The sequence below is a fragment of the Herpailurus yagouaroundi genome, unplaced genomic scaffold (assembly GCF_014898765.1).
Source record: "Herpailurus yagouaroundi ecotype Mexico unplaced genomic scaffold, PumYag 192, whole genome shotgun sequence".
Taxonomy (NCBI): Eukaryota; Metazoa; Chordata; class Mammalia; order Carnivora; family Felidae; genus Herpailurus; species Herpailurus yagouaroundi.
The window spans coordinates 24,557,130-24,564,312 of NW_024412423.1; the positions used below are offsets into that span (position 1 = coordinate 24,557,130).

A 7,183-nucleotide genomic window follows, 5' to 3' on the forward strand; every position below is an offset into this window, starting at 1 on the left:
GTGGTTATTACACATGAATAAAAATAAATACAATTCTGGGGTTCCTGGATGGCTCAATCAGTTAAGTGTCCAACTCTTGATCTCAGCTCAGGTCTTGATCTCAGGGTTATGAGTTCAAGCCCCATGTTTGGCTCTGCAATGGGCATGAAACATACATATAAACATACATACATACATACATACATACATGCTACCTTAACAAGTGCTTATTCTCTTTAAAACCTTTACATACACAGTCTCATTTAAGACTCACAACAATGCTGTATGGTGTTACTAATAATAATAACAGCAGCTAATACTTTCCAATGTTTATTATGTGTCATTCATGGTTCTAGGTAATAACTTATTAATTATATAACCTATGAAATAGGGCTTTTCATTTTCCTATTACCCTCATTTTACAGACAATTCAATCAAGTTACACAGAGGTTAAATAACCTGTCCAACAATACAGAGCTAATAAGGTAGATGTCATTATGCCCATCTTGTAGATAAGAAAACTAAGACTTGGGATAATTACTTGTAAAGGTAGGTAACTAGGACAGGCTTTGAACCATTATCTGTCAGACTATCAAGTCACAGTCTTCTACTCTACAACTCTGTCACCTTTGTTTTGTTTTTTTAATGTTTATTTTTGAGAGAGAGAGAGAGAAAGAGAGAGCAAGAGCAGGGGAGGGGCAGAGAGAGAGGGAGACAGAGAATCTGAAGCAGGCTCAAGGCTCTGAGCTGTCAGCACAGAGCCCGACACAGGGCTTGAACTCGTGAACCATAAGATCATAACCTGAGCTGAAGTCGGACGACCTTTGAATAGTTGCACTTATACAGAGAATGCCCTGCACAAGACAGCAAATGTTCAAAGTTGGCTTCCCTCATTCCTGCCTTCTTTTGCCATAAGCAGTGGTAAACTAGTGGTGTCATTTGAACATGTGTCTCAAAGAATATAATTGGGAAGGCAAGCCTAACACAAAAGCCCATATAATGAAGTGTGCCCCTTAAATGGATTCTTTCTCCTTCCTGAGGCATTCTCTGCTGCAGCCCTAGCATGCATCCCTGAGAGTTTCTAATGCCTACCTTTAGGACACTTGGCAATTCCTAATGAGGTGCTTTTGGCAAAACTTCTTCAAAGGATTGTTTGAACATATGCTAGAGAAGTCTCCTGTTTCCCAGTGCCTCAGAATGCCCTCAAAATTCTTATCAGTGGGAGAAACAAATTTTCATGAAGCCTCCCAAATCACCTTGAAAAAAACTCACATTTTCAAAGGGACTGAACCCACAAGAAGAAACCTGGATTGAAGTCCTAAGCTTGAATACACTGATTGTTTAATCATGGACAAATTATTTCCCTTCTCTGTGCCTCAGTTTCCTCTTCTGTAAAGAGAAGCTGGATTAGCTGGCTTTCCAGAGCTACTAGAGCTCTGATTCAAGGAATGAGAGGAAAGTGAGCTTGGAGTCTATAGCACTGAAATCCCAGGAGGGCAAGAGTTGTATGAAAGCCCAAAGCTCAGAAAAGATTTGCAACCATTAACCAAAACCTGCCAGGGCTGGATTAACTTCTACAGCAGGGGAAGTGCCCTGGGATTTTAATTTAAGAATGTGAGTCCTGTGAGAAATTATTTCATGTGCAGTTGAAGGATTTTGTGGAGTGAGAGACGTAGGCAGTGGTAAAGGAATAAATCCTCTTCACCTTTGCAAAGCAGAGCAAAGCAAAATCCAAATCCCTTTCCTACTTGTTTTCCCTATGCTAAAGACAGGAGCAAAGATAGGATCCTGCTGCCACCTTGTGGCACACTGGGCAGTTTAGAAAGAAGGGTTTACTTAATCTGAGTTCCCCAGATTTCCCCAGGTTTCCCTCAGGAAACCTCCCTTATAATTACACAGAACTTGAAAACTCACAGAAACACTTTCAACCCTATTATCTCATCTCATTCTCGCAACAACTATGTAGAGTAGCAGAAGGGAAGTTAAACTCCATTTTACAATGGAAGAAACCGAAGCTCAGACCAACTACGACACTTGCCTAAAGTCACAGTTAGTAACTGGCAATCAGGATGGGCACTCACACCTCCTGACTCTAAATCAGGCAATTCATTGAGGATGAAAAAGGTTTAGATATGCTCTAGGACTAGGAATTTGAGAGAGGGAGCCTTACAAAGAGGAAAGCTTAATTTCTTCTACAGATAAAACTGGCCAAAGTCCCTAATTAGACTGCATGGCTACAGAAAAAAAGCATCCTGACTTCCTTCCTAGTTTGCAGATTCTTGGTTAACATCTCTAGGCCTCTCCAGCTGCTCTGCCTCCCTCAGCTCCCCAGCCCAGACTACCCATGGAGCTCACGACTTATTTACAGCTAAATGCTGAACACCAAATGGATCCTAGGCAAGGAAGCCACAACACCCAGAAATGAGCAAGAACTACTGGGAGTGCTGTTCTGTCCCAGGGTTACAGTTCATTGTATTTGAGACTCCGTCCAAATTTTCTTACAAGTTTTAGAGGGAAGCCCAGTTGGCTTGCCCCATAATGATGTCATGCTCATTGAAACCTGAGGGGCAATGTTGTGGTTGTATAATTTTTCAACTGGCATATGGGTATGATCTGAAATTAATCTGACAGTTTCCAATTTCTCCAAGGCAACCATAACTTATTTGACACAGAATTGCAAAGTCCAGTGCCTATACTTTCCACCACCCATAGGTATCCCTTTAGTTTCACTCATTCATTCATTCACTAAGTGAATAGTGCACATTTCACTAAATGAGAAGGGTACTGCGATAAGCCCTTCGGTAAGGACTTTGTTGCCTAATGGTGAAGGGAGAGAAATAGGTAAAGAACATAATTATAATTATGTGAGATGCAAGTATTAAGTGTTTGAGGGTTAAGAGAAAACTAAGAGTTTTTCTCGCTTGGGGTTAGAAGACTAGGGATAAGAAGTGGATAAAGAACAAATTCATGGATATTTCACACATAAAACCCTTCACAGTCTGGCCTTTACAAACCCTCCCTGCCTTCTCTTCTGCTACTACTTTGCTCTCACCCTACCATATTCTGAACCCAAGTTTTCTTCAGTACTTCAAGGATTAAGAGTTAGGCTTAACTTTTAATCAGACAGATCTGGACTCTAATCCCAGCTCTGACACATTAAACAACGTTGGGCAAGTGATGCAATTTCTCGAAGCCTCAGTTTCCTGATCTGTAAATTGGAGAGTATAGTAAGACTCATTTTCAAAGGTTTTTGTGAGAGTCAAGTGATATACATGTATGCAAAGCACCTGGATTTGTGCCTGACATGTAGTAAAGACTTAATAAATAGTAAATGATATGGTTCATTATCTCTCTGCCTTTGATCATGTTTCCTTTGCCTGAGATTCCCTTTACCTTCTCAAATTGTTTTATCCGTATTTCTCCTTTAGAACCCTCACAAAAGTCTTTTTTCTTGAGTGCCTTACGCTTTGCCAGCTGTTTCCCAATGAGTGCTCAGAACCTTGGTTCACATCACCTTTACTGTATTTATGGGATACCAATTTGTATATGTTGTATGTCTTTCAGATATGTGAGGCTCCAGAGGGCAGAAGCTACCTAGGTCTTCCCCATTCTGCCCTAGCACCTAGCACAGTATATGACTCATGGTACTACTAGAGAAATTATTGTTGAATAAAAATTATGTCTCAGCTGAACCTTAAATAAATAAATAAGTACATAAATAAATAGGAATTAAAGCATATCTTTGGATGGTCTTTTGAATGTGAATACTAACTTATTAATGCTGTACATGAAATCATTGAAACCCACTAGAACTGATTACCAAGGATTAACCTTTAATATAAACTGACAGCACCAAAGTGGGTCAAAATTTCATTAGGGGAGATTGGAGGTGGATGCATGGATAAATGGAAGCATTGGAAGGATCCTGGATCCCAGGTGGTGGCTCAGAAAATGGGTGCAGGCCTTCCTTGGGTAGGGGTATTGAATGAGAATGGGAAAGGAATCACTTTATGACTAAAGTAGGCTCTCTGTTCCTCCCTGTTAGACAGCTGCATCCCTGAGACACACTGGTGGAAGTCAGAGTAAACAGACTCGACTGTACTGGGCCCCAGGTCACCAGGGCTGCTTTGAACTCAGACAAACTGAATACTGTCACCACCAATCACCCCTTCGTTGACCTCAACTACATGGTTTATATGTTCCAGAAAGAATCCACCTACAGCAAATTCAACAGAAGTCAAGGCTGAGAACAGGAAACTTGTCATCAATGGAAAGCCCATCTCCATCTTCCAGAAGAGAGATCCCGTCAACATCAAATGGGGTAATGCTGGTGCTGAGTATATTGTGGAGTCCACGGGGTTTTCACCACCATGTAGAAGGGTAAAGGATGGGGCCAAGAAGGTCATCATCTCTGCCCCTTCTGCTAATGCCTCCAAGTCTGTGACAGGCATGAACCATGAGAAGAATGATAACTCCCTCAAGATCGTCAGCAATGCCTCCTGCACCATCAACTGCTTGGCCCGTCTGATCAAGATCATCCATGACAACTTTGGCCTCATGGAGGGAGTCATGACCATAGTCCATGCTATCACTGCTACTCAGAAGACCATGGACGACAGCTCCGGGAAGCTGTGGTGTGATGTCCAAGGGGCTGCCCAGAACATCATTCCTGCTTCTACTGGTGTTGCCAGAACTTAATGGGAAGCTCAATGGCATGGCCTTCTGTGTATCCACCCTCACCATGTCAGTCTTGGATCTGACCTGCCACCTGGACAAAGCTGCCAAAAACAAGGTGATGAAGCAGGCATTGGAGGTTCCCTGCAAGGGCATCCTGAGGACCAGGTTGTTTCCTGCAACTTTAACAGTGACACCCACTCTTCCACTTTAATGCTGGGGGTGACACTGCTCTCAGTGACCATTTTGTCAAGCTCATTTCCTGGTATGACAATGAATTTGGCTACAGCAACCAGATGGTGAACTTTATGGTCCACACAGCCTTCAAGGAGTAAGAGTTCCCTACACCACCAGTCCCAGAGAGAGCAAGAGGAAGAAAGAGGCCCTAAGCTGCTGGAGAGTCCTTGCCCCAATTCATTCCCCCAACAAACTGAGAATCTCCCAAGTTCTACAGTTTCCATCCCAGAACCCCTGAAGAAGATGAGGGGCCTAAGGCCTACCTTCTCACATACCATCAATAAAGTACCCAGAACATCCCCCCCCCCAACCAAAAAAAGAGTGGGTAAGAGAGATTCAAGGATGGAAAAAGAGGAAGATAAAAAACAAACATCACAATTTTTCCATTAAGGTCCTAAGAGGAAGGCAGTGCCTTGTACATGTACCTATCATGTATAAGGTCATCTAAAGGAAGGGAAATGACATAATTTCTGGATACTTATGAAAAATTGCAGGACATGCAAAGAAACAGGATCATATAGTCATAACATGGATAAAATTCAATTAATAGAATACAGAAATGACAGCATAGAGTAGACAAAGATATTAAAACAGCTATTATAAATATGCTTTACTTGTTAAAGTGATAGAAGAAAACATAAGTATAACAAGGAGAGAAAATAGAAGACCTCTAAAAGGGTCAGTCTGTAGATTAGAGCTTTCTGACTGTTCATAATGAAACCATTTTTTACCTGCTGAGAAGCAACCTTATCTGTCATCACAACAGAGAAAAAGGTTTCCAGATCCTTTTTATGTGCCATTATTTCCTTAAATATTTTTCTGGTGTCACTGCCCTTCTCCAGCTCCAATTACATGATATTGTCCCACAGCATACTGATGCTCTATTCATTGTTTTGCTTTGCTTTGCTTCAGTCTTTTTTCTCTGTGCTTTATTTTGGATAGTTTCTATTGTTATGCCTTCAAGTGTCTAATCTTTTCTTCTACTATGTCTAATCTATTAATCCCATCCAAAGTACTTCTCATCACAAATATTTTTAATTTCTAGATTTGGATCTTTTGTTTTCTATCTTCCATCTTCTCTCCTTGTTATACTCATGTTTTCTTCTATCACTTTAACAAGTAAAGCGTATTTATAATAGCGGTTTTAATATCTTTGTCTACTCACTCTATGCTCTCGTTTCTATATTTTGTTTCTATTAATTGAATTTTATCCATGTTATGACTGTATGATCCTGTTTCTTTGCATGTCCTGTAATTTTTCATAAGAATCCAGAAATTATGTCATTTGCCTTCCTTTAAAGATTACAATCATGTGATACCTGCTGTCCAATGCCTAAAATACTGTTCTATGTATCTTGCTGGGTTTTTTTACTTGTTGAAGGTCCTTATACTCTATCATGGCTGGAAATGGAAGGCCTTGCAATCCTAAATAAATTAATTCACTAAGCATCAATGATTGCTTACATCACGATGAAAGAGATAATCAGAAATTATGTGCCTCCTGGCGACACATCATCATTTACGATGTAGTCCTGCAAAAAAGTATACATCAAATTTGAATCTGATCAAAACTCTAGATATAACTACCAATTTATAGGAAATACATAAAACAGAGGAATATCTTAAACTATACCACAGAGATACAATCAATAAAATCAAAATTTCAGAAAACTCTGTAGGACAACTAGCTTTTTTGACAATTTAAATTACAAGAAAATTTAAAAGGTGGAAGGCAAGCTATAGATGAAAAGAGACTTCAGATATAAAAATGTATTGGGCACCTGGCTGGCTCAGTTGTTAAGCATCTGACATCAGCTCAGTTCATGATCTCATGGTTCCTGAATTCAAGTCCCACATCTGGTGAGCTCATGTCCTACTTCAGGCAAGCACGTTCCCCACTTTGGGTAAAACATGAGCCCCACTTTGGGCGAGCCCCGCTTTTCTCTCTCTCTCTCTCTCTCTCTCTCTCTCTCTCTCTCTCTCTCTCCCTCTGCCCCTCCTGGGAGTCTCTCTGCCCCTTGCTCACTTGTGCTCTCTCTCTCTCTCTCTCTCTCCAAAAAAATACATACATATATATATAAATATGTATATATATTTATATATATATATACACACACATACACGCACACATACATACATACATACATTTATCAATGTATTATCATGTGTGGACCTTACATGGATCCTTACTCAAGCAAATAAACGGTGAGAAAAAATTAGGACACTTACAAAACAATTGGAAATTTACATTCAAACTAGACAAACTAGTTGATGGTATTAAGGAATCATTATT

The 7,183-nt window shown here is 40.3% G+C and overlaps 1 pseudogene; it reads left to right on the top strand.

Moving 5' to 3' along the window:
- The first annotated feature begins 4,131 nt into the window (after window positions 1-4,131).
- Window positions 4,132-6,533, top strand: LOC121010867 (glyceraldehyde-3-phosphate dehydrogenase-like; annotated as a pseudogene).
- The last annotated feature ends 650 nt before the right edge of the window (window positions 6,534-7,183 follow it).